At 39.3% G+C, this 23,814-nt stretch overlaps 1 protein-coding gene and 1 long non-coding RNA gene across 2 annotated transcripts in view; one reads left to right on the top strand and one right to left on the bottom strand.

Moving 5' to 3' along the window:
- The window catches only part of LOC124254139, a 103,040-nt gene that overhangs the window by 27,445 nt on the left and 51,781 nt on the right, over nt 1-23,814 (top strand). The gene's annotated exons all lie outside the window — the stretch shown is intronic.
- On the bottom strand, nt 13,581-23,741 carry LOC124254140. Its single transcript, XR_006892399.1, has 3 exons — nt 23,584-23,741; nt 22,338-22,346; nt 13,581-13,591 (listed from the first exon to the last, which is right to left on the bottom strand). It is a non-coding gene; the product is annotated as an uncharacterized LOC124254140 (long non-coding RNA).

Here is a 23,814-nt window from a genome sequence, read left to right as displayed (position 1 = left end):
CGACCCGCAGTCCACTATGGATGCCATGGCTTGTCGCGTTCTGATGGGTTCCCTCACGCTTCTCACTTTCTGATCAAAGTTTTGACACGTCTTGACGTTCTGTCAAGACTTTCTATGGATGAAACGTGGACGCTGGCCAGCTATGGAGCACATTTGTGCCCACGGTATAAAAATAAGGCCGCCCAAGCAATAGCAGCCATTGTATCCTGAGAGACAAGAGTAGCATGAACCCACAAGATGAAGAAGATTTTGTGTTTGTATGCTTGCTGGGGGCATTCATCGAGTCCTTGCGTCAGCAAGAAGGCCAGCATCAGCTGCAGAGACGGAATGCCAGAGAACGCAATGTGCCGTATCTCGCCGGCCCTGTAAACCGTCACACGACTGGATGCGTCCTGATAGAACGTGACGAATCGGCTACCATACATCCTAGCTTGCCGTGAGAACCGGGACAAAACGGGCATCAAGGGTGAAACAACCGTGACAACGCCAGACAAACGTGACCGAACGTGACAAAACTTAAAAGGACAGCCAGATGCCGGGAAATACACATACCTCCTGACCCACTACGGACCGTCTACAAGTTTTGTTACGGCCTATAAGGTGCTTTTTTATTGCGTTCCCCTCGTTTGACTACGGCCTACTAGGTTTCTCATTAGTACCGTGACTGCCATGGCAATTTTTGTATAGTTTAAAAATCTGGCACGGCATCCACAGTAATCACGGAATGTCACGTTTGCTGATTCAGTGTCTCTCTTTAACACACACCCCAACACCCCACCCCCCGATCTTCACGGTTAAGGCAATGACGCTGTCTCTATGTTAGGTTATTGAAACAGGAGTTTGTATTTCCGATATACAAAATGAGTCAGGCAACTTGAATTTTGACTTTTATTGCATCCAATTCATATTAGTGGAGTGGTTCAGAATTTGAAACTTCTACCAAAAAAGTTTTCAGATGTGTCTTGCTGATTGCGTCTGTTTACCTAAAATCTAGATGGAAGGCAGCAAGACAATTTCCCTTATTGCAATCCATGACACAATGGTCTCAACGCTTTTAGTCGATGGTCAAGGACTCCATTCCCAGATTCGAGAAAGATTATGAACCTGTGTTAGTCAGCACACAACTGTGTTCTTGTGGCTTAACCAACGTGCGAAACGACTTCGCATTCTGAAGGCAAGCGGAGACATTGGTTTCGGCTAACCAGTATCTGCACAGTGACGACACAATGAAAACATCTAGAAGCTGAAATCATAATTCCCGTGAAATGATCCTAGTTCAAAGCGGTTTTTAACCGCATTCACTGACTCATATCGGCCACCCACAACTGGTGAATACAACCCACAACCTACTCTGTTGAGACAAACGCTAGAAAAGACACAGACAGTAACTCATGAACAAATCTTTATTGAAAGTATCTTCAAGGAAACATATTATAACAAAGACAACGCAACTTACTGTAAGTTTCAAATGGTCAAAATCTTGTTAACATTCATGTCAATACAAATCAAGAGAAAGATAACCTCTTTTTAACATTTCGCAAAAGTCTCAGAAACTTACATGGCTTTGAGTACCTTCTGGCTTTCTTTGGTGGCACAATAAAACCAGCGTCTCTCTCCGTAACAAGGCAGAGTGTTTGAAATGCACCATTCAGAAGGGAAGAGTCAATATAGTTTGCACGGCACCCGATATTTTCACTGGGGTTACATTCCGGTTTTACCTCCAGTTCTGCTCCAATTCTTCTCACAATGGCGGGTTTCACTCTGGAACAGTCTAGGTTCTGTATCTCCCGTTTGAGATCTTCACCTGTTCCGACTGAATCCAGGTCAGTGAGGATAACAAAAGCATCACCGGCTGAAAGGATCTCCCGTTTGGTGGATGGTGCAAATGTTACCATCTTACAGGTCACAGAAACTCTGACAGTCCCCGTGCTGTAGATTCCTCGATCCTGGAGTAGCTGTTGTATTCTTGACTGATACACTGACTTGAAGTGGGTTTCAATATCAGCTAGTGTTTGTGAATTCAGATCGCATTGAAGTATTCTGAGGATGATTACAGTGAAGGTATCGTTGAAGATGCAGGGGCCATTGGTCCTGGTGTCTGCCATCTCTGTTAGTTGTGTAACGTTCATGCGTTCAGAACCTTCAATCAGAGAAACGCCTACACTTGGCTGTGTGAGGTTCTGGGCCTGAGTGTGCTGTAGTGCCAGGTATAGTAACCCGGAGCCCGGCCGCGATGTCTTATATACTCAGGTCCCGTCCATCACACTGTTTATCACACTGACGTGCAGTAAGACGAAGGCAACCAGCCACCATGTTAGTACTCTGATGTCACGATGATGATCACACCTCGGAACATCATATCACAATAAACACGACAGGGGACATCGGAAATGACATTCGAAACTTGAAATGGTAAATGTCATCTCCATCGTTACTTAAACGTAGATTTATAATTTGAAATTGTATCCATTTAACACTGGATAAATAATGATATGGTAACCCCTGTTTAGGCAAACAGCCACTTTAATATAACCTTATGCACTTGATACATGAGTAACCATAAAATGGTTTTCATGGCACCAATCAACCATTTGCAAATCAAGGAAAGAGTCATTGACAAATAACTAAAATTTAACCCCACATCATAGTTTTCTGTTGAATTCATGATTTGATCCGTAGCAAAGTGTGAATAGTATACATGGTGCTGCACGTAAATACACTCATCAGTTTAGAAAGGTGTAAGACAGACCATTGACTTTTGAGCAAAAATAGCTACAAACTCGATTGTTGTGAATTTTTACCTTGACCTTGGTGTTTTACATGTGTTGAAATAGCGGTGCTTGGGGTATCAGAAACATTCCCAACATTGACAAAATACATGTTCATTGTCAAGACTTAGACATTTATATGTAGCAGTCATGTTTTCTGAAAAATGCATGGTTACCATGGAAACGCCCCAAAATGACGTGTTGCCTGACACTTTCAAGTCTGGCAACAATGGTTTTGGAGATTTCAAGCTTTCAAGGTGATAATCCTATTTTGCGAAGATCGGGATGAATTTGGTAATGATGATATCTATACAGATGTAGATAATGCCCTGTTGACCAGCGTGTGTCACATGACAGTATCGTTAACAAATTTGGGCGTGTACTACTGAATCTGTGTTATGTGTGTCGCTTGTTCATAATGAACGGTAGAGTAGAAGGAGACAGAGGTGGAGAGTTTACATTTGTTGAGCAAATGGCTCCAAGTGTCGTTGATTATTTTCTTGCATCTGCTGATTTGTTTGAGTTCGTAGAAAAGTTAAATGTTGGCGATAGACCTGATTCTGACCATCTTCCTCTGGAGTTGTCGTTCAGGTTTCCTTGTACATACCGGTCTAACCGGACAGTTGATTGTGCTAAGACTCCCTAGTTTTAGTAAATTTGTATGGGATGCTTCTAAGCAGAATGAATTTATAAGTTCTCTCAAAGCAAGTTTGGATGCCAATAATGAGTCAATATTTAGTAAATTGGAGACTTCTCTTGAAGAGGGCATAGACAATTTCATAAAGTGTATATTAGATTCAGCATCTTGTATGAGGAGACAGTTTAGACAAGGTGATCTAAATCGTAAACTTAAATTTAACAAGGAGTGTAATGTAGCTAGATCGGAATCAAGGAAGGCTCTTAGGCGGTTTAGGCGTTGTCGCACTGAGCAGAATCGCAGGAGCTATTGTAAAATTAGAAATAAAGTATAAGAGTTCCTGTAGAGCTTTTAAGCGTGGAGTGCAAAACTCAAGGCTATGTCGACTAAATAGTACCCTCCACAGTCCTAGGCTGTTTTGGCAAAAAATATTCGCACCCTACAAAGAGGCTCCCCACCCGTATCAAGTATATCACAAACAGAATGGTTTTGCCACTTCAGGGACTTGTTGTCTAAGGACGATATTATCTATGATGTACATGATGACACAATAGATACAGATAATGGATGTGACGAGTTTAGTGATGTTGATAAGTTTCTACTTGAGTCTCCTATTACAGAATTAGAAATAGTTGATGCTGTATCTCGCCTTAAAAGTTGGAAAGTCTGCTGGTGTGGATGGTGTTATTTCAGAGATGATCAAAACTGCCTTGCCTGAGATAATGCCGTTTCTAGTTAAAAAGCTTTAATCGGATATTTTGATTCTAGATGTTTTCCGTCTGAATGGGCTAAATCAATAATTGTTCCATTATTTAAGAATGGAAACATAAATAACCCTAACAATTATCGGGGCATATCTCTGACAAGTGTTGTTGGTAAAACATTTGTATCTATTATCAACAATAGGCTAACACAGTGGTCAAATATGAGGACTTGATCCCAGATTCACAAGCTGGATTTAGAAAGGAATACTCAACCTTTGATCATATTTTTTACTGTATACTCAGTAATTGAGCGATGTTTAGCTTTTAGTAAAAGAAATTGTATGCAGCTTTTGTTGATTTTAGAAAGGCTTTTGATTCTGTTGATAGAGATAAAATGTGGAAATGTCTTAGAAATAGGGGTCTTAAAGGGAAAATGTTTGATATTATCAGGTCAATGTATTCAAATGTAAAGTCTTGTGTTCGATATGATAATGCTTTAAGTGACTATTTTGATTGTCTTTCTGGTGTACGACAAAGCTGTGCTCTAAGTCCCATACGTTCTCGTTCTTTATCAACGAACTACATTTTGACATTATACAATCTGGCAGACATGGCATCCAATTATTTCCTGATCTTCTTGAACTTTTATTTTACTTTTGCCGACGATGTGATCCTTATGTCAAGTACTGTTATTGGCCTTCAGGAGACAAATTGATACACTTTCATCTTATTCAGATAACTGGCGACTTGATGTTAATCTTGAAAAGACCAAAATTGTTGTTTTTCGTAAGGGTATTGGCCCAACTTGGCAGCTACAGAAAAGTGGTACTTTAAAATGAGCGTATGACTGTTGTTAACGAATATAAATATCTAGGGATACTGTTTACACATACACTCAAATCTGAACAAATCCATTATTAATTTGTAAATTAGAGGGAAAAGGGCCCTACTTCAATTGCTCTCTGTTATACCAAAGTTGGGGTTGTTGGTCCCAATATATTTTTCAAATTGTTTGATTCCCAAGTACAGCCTATTCTTCTTTATGGGTCTGAAATTTGGGGCAATAAGGAATTTTATGCCATTGAAAAGGTTCACCTTCTTGCATGTAAAAGGTTTTTAAATGTTGGGATGTCTACCCCTAATAATATGGTGTACGGTGAATGTAGGAGATTTCCTTTGTACATAATTTCTTACTCTCAGCTGTTTAAAAGTACTGGTGTAAAAGTAATAAATATGCCAGAACATCGTCTGCCCAAAAACCTACAATATGATTGTCCATCTTGATAATATTGGTAAAAATACTTGGGCAACCCCGTATTCGTATTCTTTTGTTTAGATACGGCTTTGGATTTGTTTGGCTATCCCAAACCCTGGGCGACGTTAATGCATTTATCAAACTCTTTCATTACCAGGGCTATTGATCGTGTGTGTCGCATGTTGTATATGTTGTATATATCATACATATTTATTCTGTATATGGGCCTCTGGCCTTCATGCAATAAACTGATACTAGTGAACGGTACCAAATACATCTTGCTATACCTCCGGTATGCGTGTTTCAAGTTTTACCCCAAATCCACTGATCTAATAACGAAGCACATGTGATACATGTTGTCTCCCCTTATTCAAGTTCGTTCTTTCTATGGTGGTGCAAGTAACTTCTAACGTGCCGTACGTTACTACTTTGATATTGCATGTTACGTTTGCGATACTGTATGTTACTTCTGTTATATTGCATGTTACGTTTGCGATACTGAATGGTACTTCTGTCATATTGCATATTACTTCTATAATGTTACATGTTACTTCCATGTTGTTTCATATTAATTCTGTCATATTGCATGTTACTTCTATGATGTTACATGTTACTTCTGTTATATTGCATGTTACTTCTGTTATATTGCATGTTACTTCTGTCATATTGCATGTTACTTCTGTCATATTGCATGTTACTTCTGTCATATTGCATGTTACTTTATATTGCATGTTACTTCTGTTATATTGCATGTTACTTCTGTCATATTGCATGTTATTGTCATGTGCATACTTCTTTATATTGCATGTTTACTTTTATATTGCATGTTACTACTGTTATATTCATATTGCATGTTACTTCTGTCATATAGCATGTTACTTCTGTCATATTGCATGTTACTTCTGTCATATATTGCATGTTACTTCTGTTATATTGCATGTTACTTCTGTCATATTGCATGTTACTTCTGTCATATTGCATGTTACTTCTGTCATATAGCATGTTATTTCTGTCATATTGCATGTTATTTCTGTTATATTGCATGTTACTTCTGTCATATTGCATGTTACTTCTGTCATATTGCATGTTACTTCATGTTACTTCTTCTGTTATATTGCATGTTACTTCTATATTGCATGTTACTTCTGTTATATTGCATGTTACTTCTGTCATATTGCATGCTATGTCATATTGCATGCTACTTCTGTCATATTGCATGTTACTTCTGTCATATTGCATGTTACTTCTGTCATATTGCATGTTACTTCTGTCATATTGCATTGTTACTTCTGTCATATTGCATGTTACCTCTGTCATATTGCATGTTACTTCTGTCATATTGCATGTTACTTCTGTCATATTGCATGTTACTTCTGTCATATTGCATTTCTGGTGTACCCCGCCGTGATGTTGCTGGAATATTGCTAAAAGCGGCGTAAAACCAAACTCAGTCAGTCAGTCTGTCATATTGCATGTTACTTCTATCATATTGCATGTTACTTCTATGATGTTAGATGTTACTTCTGTCATATTGCATGTTAGTTCTATGATGTTAGATTTTACTTCTGTCATATTGCATGTTACTTCTATGATGTTAGATTTTACTTCTGTCAGATTGCATGTTACTTCTATGATGTTAGATGTTACTTCTGTCTATGATGTTGATTTTACTTCTGTCATATTGCATCTTACTTCTATGATGTTAGATGTTACTTCTGTCATATTGCATGTTACTTCTATGATGTTAGATGTTACTTCTGTCATATTGCATGTTACTTCTATGATGTTAGATGTTACTTCTGTCATGTTGCATGTTACTTCTGTTATATTGCATTTATGGATAACAACGTCTTGTTACTCATGTTAAAGTGCAAACCGTTTCAAAAGGTTTCTTTTAGGTTTCCATCCTGTTTTACTTGAAGAAAGCTTTTGTTTTCTGTGTTTGCGGTTTTACGCCGACCTCCAGCTTGATGGCGGAAGTCTGCAAATACTCCAATTTCGACTATTATGAACCTGTGTTAGTCAGCACACAACCGTGTTGTTGGGGTTTAACCAACATGGTAAATGATTTCTCGTTCTGAAGGCAAGCGTTGACAGACAGACAGACAGACAGACAGACAGATTGTTTATTGCTAGACTCACCTCATACATTATACATTTAAAACATCGTAAAAACTAATACATAAAATGAGCCATCCCTTATGGGAACATGAGAGACTATTTATGAATATAAAAATATACAAAATATAAAACACACTTATTAAACAAATATTAAACTGATGATAACGGTGAACGCCGTTCCTTCAAATTATCAAAGCAGGTCTTGGTTGTTAATTTACATTAAAATGTACTGGACATTAAAAACGATAACTTTTCCACATCTGTAAAATTAATAAAATTACCATTTAAAACCATGGACTTATCCAACAGACATTTTGTAAAAGACTGATGTAAAGGACAGTATAAAAGTACATGGATTTCATCTTCAACAACATTCAACCAGCTAAAACACACAGTCTCTCATTTATAGGCATATTACTGCAGCGACCAGTTTCTATTAACAGGGGGCAACACCGCATCTAGACATGGCTATCGCTCTTCTGTGGCCTCGTGGGATATTATCAGCAATGTAACGTTCCGCTCCACAGTTCATCTTACAAGTTCTGCAGAGTTGAAGCTTATTACTTCCCTTGCCATATCGACTAGTCGGGCAATCTATTTTCGCACATAACAAGCATCCTTTCGTCACCGTTCGCCCCTTTCCGTTACCTCCAAGAAGACTCGTCCCCGTCTCGATGCTAGTTATGTGAGAAAATACGACAAACCAATCAGAACGCGCGTAATTATTGTGGTGCTTTGATAAAAATAATCCCCAATACTTAAATCGATTATGGCATTATATGTTTGTTTAAAAAATCATGAAAAATATGTATCGTCATATTGATGGTACAAAGAACGTAGCTAACAGAACAGTGTTGCCTCGTGTAGCATTTAGTAAGGATAACGCCATGGACGGTGAGAGATTCAAATACACACGTGCGTTTGTTGACAACGGCTCTCATGGGTCTGACGACCTTGCGGGCGTGTTGTGGAGATTGTACGTGCGATTCCAACAGTTTTAAGAAATGTAATTATAAATCGGTACGAGTTTCAAAAGAATAACATTATATCTGTATGTAACAAGTCAACTTTAATCTTTAACATTGAACATATGTTTCACATCTCTGGGAATGTTTTAATCTGACCTTTTTTTGGTCATTCATAAAAATTTTCAAGTCATTTATGAGTTTTTGCTTTGGGTTATAATTCAGCTGGTTTTTTTATATATTTTATTTACATATTCAGTAAAACAAATCCCATTTGTGATTATTAAACCCTATTTAGAAATAGAATTGGAAATAAAAGGTGAACATCTGAAAATAATTACATCAGAATATATCTTTAACAAATATGTTTTATCCTTCTTTTAGTTTGTATCAAAGAAGTTTGATTCTTTAAAACAAATAAGCAAAAACAAAAACAGCTATACAATGTACGAGTACTTCGGTGGTATTAAGTACCATTGGAATGAAACAGGAATAGAGTTATCGTTCCTGTTTTATAGCAGTTCTGATGTTCATCCGCCAACATGAAATCCATCCAGAGGGGCACGAATCGCTATTCAGCTTGTCTCGGAATAACATGAGTTGGTCACGAATAAACAAGCATCGAGACGGGGACGAGTCTTCTTGGAGGTTACGGAAAGGGGCGAGTGGTGACGAATGGAGGTAGGAATGCTCCAAGGGAAGTAACTCTGTTTTGATTTCTGAATGTGATAGAAAGTTGTGCACTTGGCAAAAGGCGTTCAAATCCTCAAATGTCATCAGGCAAATTCTAACGAGATTTTTATTTTTTAATGTTTCGTTTATTTCGTCAATAAAGTAGATAATAGAAAATGTCAAAGTATGTTAAAGTCTTGGTATTGCGGGTGATTGCCGGTACAGGAATGATTGACTGAGTTGCTTTCACGCTGCTTTTAGAAATATTCCAGCAATATCACGGCGGGGGACACCAGAACACGTTGTAAACATGTGGGAAATCGACCCCGGGTGTTCGGCGGGACGAGGGATATCTTTAACCACTAGCCTACCCCACCGCCCTGATATACAAGAAATGTGTGATCGGGTGGTCATGCTCACTGAATTGGTTGGCACATCGTATCCGTATCATTGTATCATCGTATCCCAGTTGCGTAGATCGATGCTCAATATACCGTAGTATATCCAATGAATTATCGCACTTTTGCGTCTTGTTTATACTCCTGAATGAAGTTAATCTCAACACAAACACTATAATAAGCTCACTTACCTCGGGCACATTTGTCTGTAGGCGTAAAACCTCGCCGCGATAGTTCTACGATCATTTATCTCAGTGTGTAGCTGGGCTGTCACTGTGTAACCTGAACTGATCATGAGTCTTAGGCCATGTTATAAAGTATCGTTTCTCGTGATAATCCTAAAAAGGTGATCGTGATTTTACCCCGCTTTTAGCAATATTTCAGCAATATCACGGCGGGGAACACCAGAAATGGGCTTCACATATTGTACCGTTGTGGGGAATCAAACCCGGGTCATCGGCGTGACGATTGGACGCTATAACCATTTGGCTCCCCAGTTGTAAAACGTATACACCCTATTACCCAGTCCTGCCCGGTACCCGATGTGGATCTGATGATATAAATGTCAACTAAGAAATTGTTTTACCGAAGGTCTGATAAACAAAATGTTTGGTGGTGGCTTCGAATGGAACGGGTAATACAAGATACTTGATTTGGATGTGCAACTTCTTTATTATTTACACCATTCATGAGTGAGTGAATGAGTGGGTGGGTGAGTGAGTGTAGTTTTACGTCGCTTTTACCAATATCATGTGGCACCAGAAATGTTTTTCTATAGTGATGTATTCGATACGCGTATCATAGGCGATATTAATGTATCATATCAGTGAATGTTTCACAGCATGGGACGTGGACATGGCGTCTCAGGCAGCTTGTGAGTGAGTGAGGATGGTTTTGTGATGCTTTTAGTAATAGATTAGCAACATCACGACGTGGGTGTGTTTTTGTGTCCTCGTGGGACACCAGAAATTGGTTTCACACAATGTACATATGTGGAGAATCGAACAAGGGTCTTCGGCATGACGGGCGAACGCTTTACCACCGCCAGTAATTGTTGCGAAACCCTCACTACTGCTTGCCTAGGTATACAGAAGTAATTCTCATATAATTTGCAGCATAAAATTTAACCTCTTTGTTGATGTGCACAAAAACGAAAGTATATGTTGGCATTGCCGATCGTTGGGCTCGGTTGCATCATCTGAAAGGGAAAAGTTGTGAAATATTAAATCTGATCGTATAGCACTGCCAGTGAGTACGTGGAGGAACCCCTACTGTTAAACCCTAGGTAAGCCGGTGGTTGACATAGAGGTAGCCATACCTCCCAGGATACTTCACTGTAGTGCGTCTTCCTAGTGTTGGCCCTCTTCAAAACATGCCTTCATTTGCATGATAATTGGTGTGACTTCCAAGTCACGGTTTATTACTAAGGTTTATTTAAAGACCCGTAAACCGTTTATCGTTCATTTTGAAACTGCCCATGTTGAAGTCATGTCTGCTACAGGTGAGTTAAATCTGTTCTTGACATCTCTGTGTAAACTGTTCGTTTTAGCCAGTCTTGTTTGAATGTTTGTTTTCTCATCCGTTTCAAAACGGAAGGATGTTTTCCTTTTGGTGATAAACAATACATATGGGTTTAGAAGTTTCTAAATTTATTATACAGTTATATTTTGAGTTCCTACATATTTGTTTCATTTTAGGTATCAAGGCCGGAGGTTGTTCTGTCATTGCCAAGGTTGCCGTGGTGACAGTTTCCGTGGTAACCGTTGGCGTCATCGTTGCAATAGCAGTCCCACTGGCTCGTGAGTTGTATACTCAGACACTAGCAGCATCTGATATGAACAATTAACATTATGTGGTACATGAACAATGAAAACAGTGTGATGATATATGAACAATTGACATTATGTGGTACATGAACAATCAAATAGCGTGATGATATATGAACAATTAACATTATGTGGTACATGAACAATCAAACAGCGTGATGATATATGAACAATTATCATTATGTGGTACATGAACAAATAAACGTGATGATACAGGAACAATTAACATTATGTGGTAGATGAACGGAGTCTCTCCTGGAAGAATCTCCGATCCTACTAGCAGAGATTGCAATCGTAGTCTCTACTGGTAGAGACTACGATTATATGGAATAACCTATGCAAACAAGTGCAAGCTTATGCAAGCAAGTATAATAAGTGGGGGTAATTTTTTCCTATTATTTGCCAGTTATAATTGAATTTATTTATTGTTATCTTGTTAACTTTATTTGTTAAGTCTGTTTTGGAGTAAGGTATTTTGTTTTTGTTTTTTGAGTGGAGTCCAAATTTGGCAGCTTGGTCAGCCTCCTCGAACTGACTGTGTTGTACTGGAAATACTGGGTGAGCAGGGCATTCAAGATGAGGATGATTTAACAGATCTTTTCATCAGTTGGAGAACAGACAAGTTGAAGATCCCATCAACCCACTGACAAACCAGACTACAAGTGATTCTGCAGGCATCCAGACCACATCCCAGCCAAGTGATTCTGCAGGCATCCAGACCACATCCCAGCCAAGTGATTCTGCAGGCATCCAGACCACATCCCAGCCAAGTGATTCTTGCTAGGAGTACCAGCTTCTGGATGGTGCAAAAATAGTTTAAACTGGAACCAAAGTGTTTGGGAGGACCACAGTACATGGTGAAACAGTTGATTCCCAACATCATGGAGTATTCCAGATAACAACTGTGGAGGATCCGGACTTGATTCCAGCTGGAGGTAACCCAATTGATGAACCACTTTCTGTTGGCCAGTTCTTCGTTTGGGATATCACTCAAGCAGTTCCACTGGAACCTGACACACCGCACAGTAAGGTACGGAAAATTGCAACAGACAACTATCTGAAAGCAGCCAACAGGCAGCAAGTTAATTATGATGCCAAGTTGAAAAGTACTTCTTTCAATGAAGGGGACACTGTTGGAATACGCATTCACGAAGTGGATCGCACAAACACCGACCCTCGACTTCTTCCATGCAAGGTCCTACAAGTTAAAGGTGCAGGGAAAGATGCAACATACAAGTTATATACAGCACATGGTCGTCTGAGAAACACCTTTGGTCCGGAAGAGCTGGTTGACATGCGTAATGTTTTTTTTCCATCATTGGAGCAAAAGGATGTCCACAGTCTTGACGAAATCAGTCTCATCCAGGTTTCAAGAATGAACAACGTTTGGACAGCAAGTAGGACACAAGGATCGACTGTATGTTCTTGCAAGGGGAGCTGTGTAACGAACAGATGTAGGTGCAAAAAGCAAGGAATGAAATGCTCAACAAAGTGCCACCCATCAACAACTAACGTGTGCCAAAATAAAGTTTAGTACTTATGATTATGCAGTGTTTGCCATGACGCAGAAAACCTGCGTATTTGACTCACAAATTATCTCAAATACGCAGTGAATTTATAAGCTCGCGTCATTGTTGAGGCAATGCTCGACCTGAGCTGTTAGTTCAGATAACTTTACTTTAGTTTAAGTTTGAGTACATATTGTAATTTATTGTTGTTTAAAACTACTAAGTTTAATGTTTACCAGTTAACTGCTCAGTGCTGATGAAATACCTGACCTGCCTTACTTGGACCTGTTGTTATTAAACAATAACAGTTGATCTCTTGATGAAAGAAGTTGACTCCCAAAAACATGTCCATGACTCCCTCTCATGACACCAGGGAGTCATGATGACTCCTTAATTTTTATGCCTAGGGCAAACACTGATTATGCAATTGATCTTGCTTGTAATCAGTTTTGTAATATATGTATATATTGTAATATGATCTCTAAAGGCACATTTGTATTTTTAGTCCTTAATATATCTGTAGAAGTGGAAACAGTCTAGTGTTATATCTGAATAAAATGCATAGTACTGTTCAGAAAAAGTGTCTTTGTTGTTTACCCACAGATCACTCGGAGTTTCTACCAGTTGAAGACGATTGCAGCCTCTACTAGTAGGATCGGAGTTTCTACCAGTTGAATTGGAAAATGTACTGGTAGAATCTCCGATTCAACCAGTAGAGACTACGATTACAATCTCTACTAGTAGGATCGGAGATTCTACTAGTAGAGACTCCGATCGCAGTCTCTATTGGTAGACTCCGGTCGCAGTCTCTACTGGTAGAGACTCCGATCGCAATCCCTACTGGTAGAATCTCCGATTCTACCAGCTCGCAGTCTCTACCCTGACATATATATTTATATATAATAAAAACCTGCCGACGAAGGACAGTAAAACAACTAGAATATCACAGATATACATGTAAACTTATCAATTAAATCTGAGACATTTTAACTATAGGGGACAACACAATATAAAAATAGGCTATAGATCGCCAACAACTGAAGGTAGATCACCATACTAGGGACCATGGGGACTTACAGTACCTTTGCTACCTGCATGAACCCTAGCTGGATTTATGCCATCCCTTCAGCCGCTGGCGATTGTAGGAAAGTTTAGCCAATTTTTAAAGGAACAAATATACTGCGTTTAAAAATCGGGTAAGCAAAAATTTAACTTTGAAAGTTTTGTGACTTACGTATCCTCTCAGGAGGACTCCAACATCCAAAATCTGTTTGGTATACACCCCACGCCAGTCACGGTGCGTTGGCAAAAATTCACCGTCACAAATGATGAAAAACATCTGCAAGAATGCCACACATGCACACACATCACTGCCTTCAAGCAACAGCCGTCACTCTGCTATCCCATGCCGGAAACGAGTTTAAAGTTTAAAATCACATGCTGCACCGTTTCCAGCAGTGTAGATCTACAGAAGAGGTCGTACTCGGCCATTTTGAAGGGGTCTGATCGCCAAAGCGTCGCTTCTCGTGCCGTTGCCACTGTTTCGCCATCTAGGCCCTCTTTACACTTGCAAATTTCTTCATTTGTGTCCGTGATGGGAATGTTTCAGGGCATACACAATTCTACCATAAATGTCAGCTTCGTTAATCAACAGTAGGCCTAATTTGACACGATCAAATCCATGTGGTAATCCTTGATTGGACCAGTCTATGTAAGATTACATGAGGTGGAGAAGGTAGCATAAAATGGAATTCTTTCATCTTTATTGTAATTCCAGTGGTAAACAATGTGATGATATATGAACAATTAACATTATGTGGTGATGATATATGAACAATTAACATTATGTGGTACATGGACAATCAAACAGTGTGATGATATATGAACAATTAACATTATGTGGTACATATGTGCTACATGAACAATTAAACAATGTGATGATATATGAACAATTAACATTATGTGGTACATGGATAATCAAACAGTGTGATGATATATGAACAATTAACATTATGTGGTACATGAACAATCAAACAGTGTGATGATATATGAACAATTAACATTATGTGGTACATGGACAATCAAACAGTGTGATGATATATGAACAATTAACATTATGTGGTACATGAACAATCAAACAGTGTGATGATATATGAACAATTAACATTATGTGGTATATGAACAATCAAACAGTGTGGTGATATATGAACAATTAACATTATGTGGTACATGAACAATCAAACAGTGTGATGATATATGAACAATTAACATTATGTGGTACATATGTGCTACATGAACAATTAAACATTATGTGGTAAATGAACAATTAATGTTATGATATATGTTCAATTAAACATAATCATGGTACATGAACAATTAAACATCATGATGGTACATGAACAATTATACATTATGGTGAATCCTATGAACCCGATGAAAGAGTAAGCATACACTCCGAAACGTCGTGTTATTCACAATAATGAAGTTGACATTAATAAATCTTGCTTTTCTTATGCATTCCACTTCTAAATGCCCTTCAAAGATTTAACATGTTTTCGTTAAGAATGATAGGGAAGAAACAAATAGTTATTCACTCACTCACTCATGGTGAATTTCTTTCTTTAAGTTCGGAACAACAACGCTGTCTCACAAACTGCTGAAACCAACGTGACAACAGCCCCGCCCCCCACAGTCAGTGTTACCGGGACGACCAACGCCCAGCAAGTAACCAATACTGACAGTACGGAAGGCGGCACGACAGAAACAACGGATGTTGGGGTGACAGGAGAAACTACACCTGAGGGACACAATCCTGAAACAACAACGTGCGATAACTCCCCAACAAATGCTAATAACACCGTTACTTATAGTAAAAGTACGACACAGGAAGAAACCTCGGGTATCACCAATGAATTTACTCAGAACCTCACCAGCACTACTCCCCCTTTAACAACGACAACTACACCACAGCCGACCACAACACCGTAGTTTGATTGTACCAGTGGTAGGTATATTTGGTTACAGATTCAATAGATAAAAGCGACAAAACCCTTTCCACATTCAAAAGAAATGTAAAATTGTGACTATATGATGAGCAGATATTTGTTTCAGCAGTATTACAGCTGTATGACGTTGTTTGTAAACAAAAATCGGGTTCGAACCAGACATTCCAGTGATGGTCACCATTCGAAACAATGACAGAGCATGTGTTTATGATGTCTATTTCATAGTGATGATACCAGGGGCGTATCCTGCCTCCCCGGTCGCACCCGTCATAAACGTGTGCCATTTGTTCGCCTGAAATAATTCGGGAACGTATGGTATAAGTCAGAATAGGGAATTGCATAGGACATCATTTTCCTCACTGATGGATGAAATTTGGGAATTTCCTCTACATGTCAGATTCCAAGGGACCATCGAGTGAATAGGTTGACGGTGAAAGGCGACAGAGCGGGTGTCAGTTCGCCGATTTAATTCATTTAATACAGATTCAGTCGATCGGGGGCGGTGAGGTAGCCTAGTGGTTAAAGCGTTCGCTCGTCACGCCGAAGACCCGGGTTCGATTCCTCACATGGGTACAATGTGTAAAGCCAATTTCTGGCGTCTCCGCCGTGACATAGCTGAAATATAGCTAAAAGCGGCGTAAAGTTAAACCCACTCACTCACTCGATGAGAAGATCCTGATATCAATTACTAGATCATTCACAGAATTGTTTACCAAGTGTGGCGTTAGGCAACAAACTGATACTCAAATAGTAGCTGTTATACTTATAATGTATATTTTGACATTTCAATGAGCAAAATAATGACATGAAGTAAGGAACGACAAAGAGGTAGAGATGGATTAATTCTTGTTTATTTCGTCACATCAGCAGCGGCTTGGCAGTCGGGCGGCTGGGACAGTCCTGGCCTGTTTGCTGAGATCAGCTGGTGTTGTTACTGTCTCTGCTGCTGCCGTCCAGATCTCTCTGCTTTCTGTCTGGCCGCCTTCCCTTATATAGCACCTCGTCAAGATTAATGGTTCAGCCATCTTTATCCCACAGGCTGTGCAACCAGCTGGTAAGATGTCAGAAACGTCAGTGTTAATGCCTCATGGATTATTTTCATCACCGGTCACAGGTAATGTCCAAACATTAAAGTGTCATTGCCATCGTGGTGGATTACTTCACAGCAGTTCCTTGCTGCATGTTGACACATTCAGGGGAATGACCACGGATTTATCGCAGGTCAGACATAGTGTCCAAACATTAATGTGCCATCGTCGTCATGGTGGTTTACTTCACAGCAGTTTCTTACTGCATATTGATTTGTTGACACACTCAGGGGCTGACCATAGATTGACCTGGGACTAACCGAGGGAGGCGGCCATCAACTATGTTACATTCGCCCCAATGTAACTAAGAACTTTTCCTCGAAAATTTCTTCCGTTTATTACTTGTGTCGTCTAGTCTTCTACTTGTGTCGTCTAGTCTTCTACTTGTGTCGTCTAGTCTTCTACTTGTGTCGTCCTTGTACTTGCGTTGTGTCTTCACATGGCGTCACTACTGGAAAATAACGAGTTCCAGTCTTACCACTGTCTATTTACACTGAGTAGACATTGTCCGTCTACTCGTTGGTCGATTTTGACAACTGGCGTGGATCCAGTCTGCTGGTGTCCAGGCTTGGATAGAGGATCTGCACAGCTGGGGCCGCTGTAGGTGTTGTCACTGCATCCTCCGTCCCTCCTCCTGACTCGTATGGTGCAGTGGCGATGCGCCCTCTGTCGGTGCTACTCACACCTCCCGATAGGACCGGCACCAACTCGAAGTCGGGAGCAACCCGGGTGTTTCTTGCTCGCTTGAACATTTTGGCTAGCCAGGGTTTAAACTCAATATACATAATGATTCCTGTTATAACTAAAATAACCCCTACTATTCCCACTACTATAATCTTTTTCTTGTAAGACCTTTTGCCCTCTTTCATCTTAGTATCCAGAGTTACCAATTGATTAATCAAACTATCCATGGGGATCGGATTGATATTATCAAGATGCTTGGGTATTTCACTTAATGACAGGTTTTTCACTATCTTATGAAAAGGCTCCCATAAGATTAAAGAAGATACATTAGGTGGTTGATATAATTCTAACCAGTCATCATTGACACTGTGATGACTTTCATCATAGTAATATTGCGGCAACGTTAAATGATCATTGGAAGCAGAACATCCTATGTCCATTTGGACAAGACCAGAGGGTGGTTCTACAGTCAATACCCGCCGTTTCTGTTCCTTACAAACAATTCAGGGGCTCCTTTCACGAAGCAGCCTTTACTAAGGTTAACCTTAACTCCCATTCTTTAACATTGCACTAAGGTTACCTTAGTGACTTATGGTCACCTTGGTGCTTTGTGAAAGGAGGCCCAGGTTGATAATTGTAGTAATTATCCATTTCCCATCACTGATATACCGTGCCATCGGTAATACTGAACGCGGGGTAACCTCTGTTTGACTCTGCTCTCTAACTCTCTGCCCTACCTTCATGAACAGTTCAATGATACAATTTTTGCTGAGATTGATCGGATACACTGGACTTTGAATGTGGCAATATGACGTCAAAGGCATGGTGCATACATGCTCCTCTGAACCCTGAAGGAACATATACTGGGTTTGGCAGCATTGACAGCAATCATGTTTGCCTCTAGTTTATATGTGGCAACCATACGGTTAATACCGTTTGGTTTAGACTCGATAACATTTTGCATCATAGGCGTTGGCATATTATGGGCTTTGTAGATTTCAAACTGACCATTGAGATCTAGGAGAGGTAGGGTCACGATAATCAAAATTTCTCTTTCGTACAATACCGTCGTACAAGTCAGAGTCTTATAGAAATCCCATAATTCTTTCTGTGGGTCTCCAGTTAACTTGAAATTAGGGGGTAAATGGATTTTCACATCTTGTAATAATGCTTGCAACTGTGTGGGGCTAATTGCACTTGGTGACAAGTGTCTAAGTGAGAGCATATTAAGCTGCAGCTGAAGATGTTCTACATAAGACATAAAGATTTCAATGGTTCGTCGAAGTTCCTCAATTACCATACTCAATCTCATATAAGTGACTGTTATCCATTCAAACTGATCTATCCGATCACTGACCAGGTGTTAGTACTGCAATGGGCAGAAGGTGTCAGAAACAGTTCTCAATGATTAGGGCAAATACAAACGCTATTACCTGAGATGACCTCAACTTGTATCATTTGAAAGTGCCACTTCGACCGGGGACTATCATGTGGATTTTCTTTTTGTTCACATTTCACGTTAAAATCTTCTTTCCCAAACCTGGTTTCTAAAGAGTATAGTAACGACATGGCTGAAATATCGCCACTGTGACTATAGCTCACGCATATCGTGTTTTAGTGAGACTGAAACTGTGATCCTTCTGCGTCAAACATGGTACTGAGAAGCAGCAATTAAACAAAACGACAGGTTATGCTCGCTTTGCTTGACTTAAACCAAGCACTGACTAGGAAGCTGCTATGGGTTCTATGTAATATACAGGAAGGTGTACACAAGTACTCTGAAGAGGGTATGGGACTGGAAGTTGTTCTAAAAATGTTGGGTTTTCATCGCTATATGGCTGTAATATTGCCGTTACGATGTAAAATTTTAACTCACTCACTCTAAATATGTTGGGTAGTAATACTGACTCATTTTGATAAATAAAACAAAAGGGATAAAAATCTCTTCATGTACAGTTTTGAACTGAATGAAAAATAAGTAAATTCTGTGTCAAGGAAAAGCTGTTAAGCACAGGTTTCTTTTTAAGAATGAATTATATATAAACCCGTCATCACATGGCAGATAAAGAGCCTATTATGGTATAGCAGAAATAACATTGTAACGGCAGAAACACTTATGATGAATGAATAAATTATTAAACGACTTCTCTTTGGAAACCCGCAACTGATAAACAATATAAGAAGGTGATAACTGAAACAATTAAACAAAATGGTTTGAATGAATAGAGATTAAGCTCGTCTCTTATTGTCACCGATGAAACGTTGCCGAACCAGTCTGTGTATGATCTAGATGATGGGAGGGGAAGGTGAAAAGGCATCTGGAGGAGGGGTGGGGCCACTAACCTTGAGGTGGGGTGAGGACCTTGTACGTAGTATTTTGGAGGTTGAGTAGAGACAGTCGATGGGGCATCGTGAGGAGGAGTGGGACAGTGAATGAAGCATGGGGAGGAAGGGTGGGACAGTGAATGTAGAGTTCAGATGAGTCTAGGCACAGTGGGCGTATCATGTTGACAAGGGTGGGGAAACGGATGCAGCATGTGGAGGAAAGGTGTGACGGGGAATATGGTATGTGTAGGAGGAAATGGGGAGTGATTGTAGTGGTGGTGGTGGAATTGGGTTTAACGTCGTGCTTGAGAATATTTCGCTCATATGACGACGTGCATGCGTGTGTATGTGTATGTGCGGCTGCTTGTACTAGCCCAGACTGAAGCTGATTTACAGTGCTAGCCCACTGAGATACCATGCCGCAGTAAAGCATGAATACCCCACTCAATCACATTATACCGACTCCGAGCCGACCAGTCCTTGTCGTACCCATTAATGCCGAGCGCCAGGCAGTGACCAACAAGTACCATATTTTAACGTCTTTTGGAATGATGCGGTCGGGGATCGAACCCGCGACCTTCCGCACTCCGGCGGACACTCTAACTCACTACACCACGGAGGCGGTCAGTGATTGTAGTATGAGGGAGGAGTTTAGGGCAGTGATTGTGGGACGTGGGGGAAGGAACGGGACAGTGAGGCGGGGAGGAGGGTGTGCGCGGATGGGACAGATGTGTGGTTTGGCTGTGGATTTAGCATGTGGAGGGATGGCACAGTGAATATATTATGAGGGAGACGGACGGGACACTGAATGTAGCATGTGGAGGAGTGTAGGCACAGTGAATGTGGGGGAGGTTTAAAACAGTTAATGTTTTGTCTGTGTGAGGAGTTGGACATTGTATGTAGCATGTGGAGGGAAGGTAAATATATGTGAAATGAATTAATATTGCTTTACGCCGCATCAGGAAGTGTTCAACTTTTAACATTGTATACTACCCAGGGAGTTGAGATTAATAATACGATATGCTGTTGAGATTAACAAGCAGTGATCGAGGGAAAATATACCAGCGCCTTGAGCAAGCACTAGTTGCCTTGATATGTGCGCTATATAAATATCATATAATAAAATATCATATAATAATAACATAAAATAAAAACGATAACTTGTAACTATGAATTCCAAATAAAGAACGGTACTAAAAAGAATGATCGCAGTGATAATTTAATATATATCACAGATAAAGCATACCTGACATATTGCTGAAAGCTATGTTTGTTCATTAAAAACATTCTGTTTTTTAAAAATGACAGAATCTTTTGGCTATGCACTTGTGTAACACGTTGTTTCTAAAATAGAAACATTAAACTATATATATATCAATAGGCAGCATCCACAGTATAAAAGTATGGGTATATACTGGCACTGACAAGGGATACACGCACTGTCAGCCTTTAAAGGTGAATGGGTGTGTTAATTATTCACATCGGCAGTATTTCAGCCATAACGTGACTAAAACAAGTTAGAGATTCATAATACATAAGCTTACAATATTAAAAACTGTCAACGAAGGACAGTGAAAACAGCTAGAATATCACAGATAAAGGTATCAAAATAAAACTGTTTACCTATAGAAGACAATACGACATCAAACTTGCCAATACTTTGCGTAAAGCTAGCCAACATCTTGTCTGAAAACCCGAGTAGGTATAACCGATAGTTGGTTTAATTTCATGTAGTTCATCGATACATACTTAGGGTATACCACTTCTTTGCTTTGGATCACGGTATATAATCGAAGTGAGTGAGTGTGTTAAGATTTTATGTCAGGTCGGCAGGATATCAGGCATATCATCACTAAAACAAGTTATACATGAAGCTAGAATATCACAGATAAAGGTATAAAACTAGCCTGAGAATCTAAAACTGTTTAACTATAGAAGACAATACAACATCAAACTTGCCAATACGTTGTGTAAAGCTTGCCAATATCTGAAAACCACAGTAGGTATAACAGATAGTTGGTTTAGTTTCATGTTGTTCATCGATCCAGATATTGTAAAAACCCTAGCTATTTATATACACAATGCAATAAAAATTAGAGATTCACTTCTATGCCAGTAATATCATATTTCCTTTTGTATATTTTGTAAATTAACTTATTGTCTTCAGAACTATATATGCACACGTGTACCGCTCTGAAATCCTGAAATGTAGCCTGGGCCTATGGCCTCCCACTACAAAGAAAATAAAGATTGATTGACTTCAAAAGTTCATCGAGACCGACTTTGGGAATACCACTTCTTTCCTTTGAAGCACTGTTTATTATCTAAGTATAAGTGAATGAATGAGTGAAATACTGTAGTTACTCACAGTACTGGCCAACTAGCAAGCCCTCCAACCTTGCAGTGTGCAACAATGCTACCTCAAGTGCATTGGTTGTGTTTTACCTTTCAGTGGGTTTCAATGTACAGAATCGACGAGATGAAGGACATGCCTGCATTTAGAAAATATGCATCAGAACAGCAATGTGAAAGTGACGCTACTTTTGCTGAATTCAAGCCATACGGTGAAATGATGTGCTTCAGTAAATGTTTGCAACTTGCTAGTTGTTTTCATATAAGATTCCATCCAAAGGAGCTGATCTGCAGATCATCAAAGACAGTGCAGTCTGGTAAACTCAATAACGCAATGCATGACCAAGGCTGGATTTGTTGGACGAAACCAGATATAGTAAGAGCCGAATTTTTTCACGTTTAACCTAAGTGTGAGCTCATTCTCAATAATACGTCGGCAATATTTCAGCCATATCGCAATGAGTACAACCTTCACATTGAGTACTAATGAAATCAGTTAAGCTATAAAAACTGGTAAACAACTAAGAGTTAGTGAGTGGGTTAATATTTAGCATCACATCGGCAATATTTCAGTCATAGCAGAACAATTAATTAGTATATTATAGATCAATTAAATTAGAAATTAAAAGCCTGTTGACGAAGAACAGTAAAACTACTAGTGTATCACATATATCAAAGTAAAATTAGAATGTTATCCTAAAACGATATTATTAAACATACGATGTAAAAACAGAATAGCAACAATTGAAGGTAGGTTACCATACTAGAAACGAAGCATTCGTGAACAACTCGTGTTATTCCGGGACAAGCCGAATAGCGACTCGTGCCTCTCTGGAAGGATTTCATATTGGCGTAGGAACATCAGAACTACTTCAAACAGGAACGATAACTCTATTCCTGTTTGATTCTAATGGTACTTAATATCACCGAAGTACTCATACATTGCGTTGCTGTTTCTTTTTTTTGCTATTTATCCTAAAGACTTAAAACTTCCTTGATAGAATTAAAAGAAAGAAAAAATCATATTTGTTAAAAACATATTCTGACGTCTTGTATTCCAATTATATGTCTGAAAAGGGGTTTAATAATCACAGAGGGATTTTTTTTATTGAAAGTGCAAATTAAATTTGTAAAAAACCCCGCTACATTAAATCCCAAAGCAGAAACTAAAAAAATACTTTTTATTATATTTCTCAAACTGAATATACGTGTAACCTTGCTGTCATACCACAAGTGGACTTTTTAACTAAATTCGCTGAAAAATATATGAATGACCACAAGAATCGTCAGAAACACCCTTAGTTGGACCCATGAGAGCCGTTATGTCAACAAACGCACGTGCGTGTATTTGAATCTCTCGCCGTCAATCGCATGATTCTTATCAAAAACACCATAATAGGCAGCAAAATCCTGTTAGCTCAGTTCTTTGTACTTTCCATATGACGATATATTTTTTAATGATTTTTTACACAATGACATAATGCCATAAACGATTTATGTACTCAG

The sequence above is a fragment of the Haliotis rubra genome, unplaced genomic scaffold, assembly GCF_003918875.1.
Source record: "Haliotis rubra isolate DU_JTF1 unplaced genomic scaffold, ASM391887v1 Scf565, whole genome shotgun sequence".
Taxonomy (NCBI): Eukaryota; Metazoa; Mollusca; class Gastropoda; order Lepetellida; family Haliotidae; genus Haliotis; species Haliotis rubra.
Note: the sequence above shows the minus strand (reverse complement) of the source record. Positions and strands in the feature narration are given on the sequence as shown.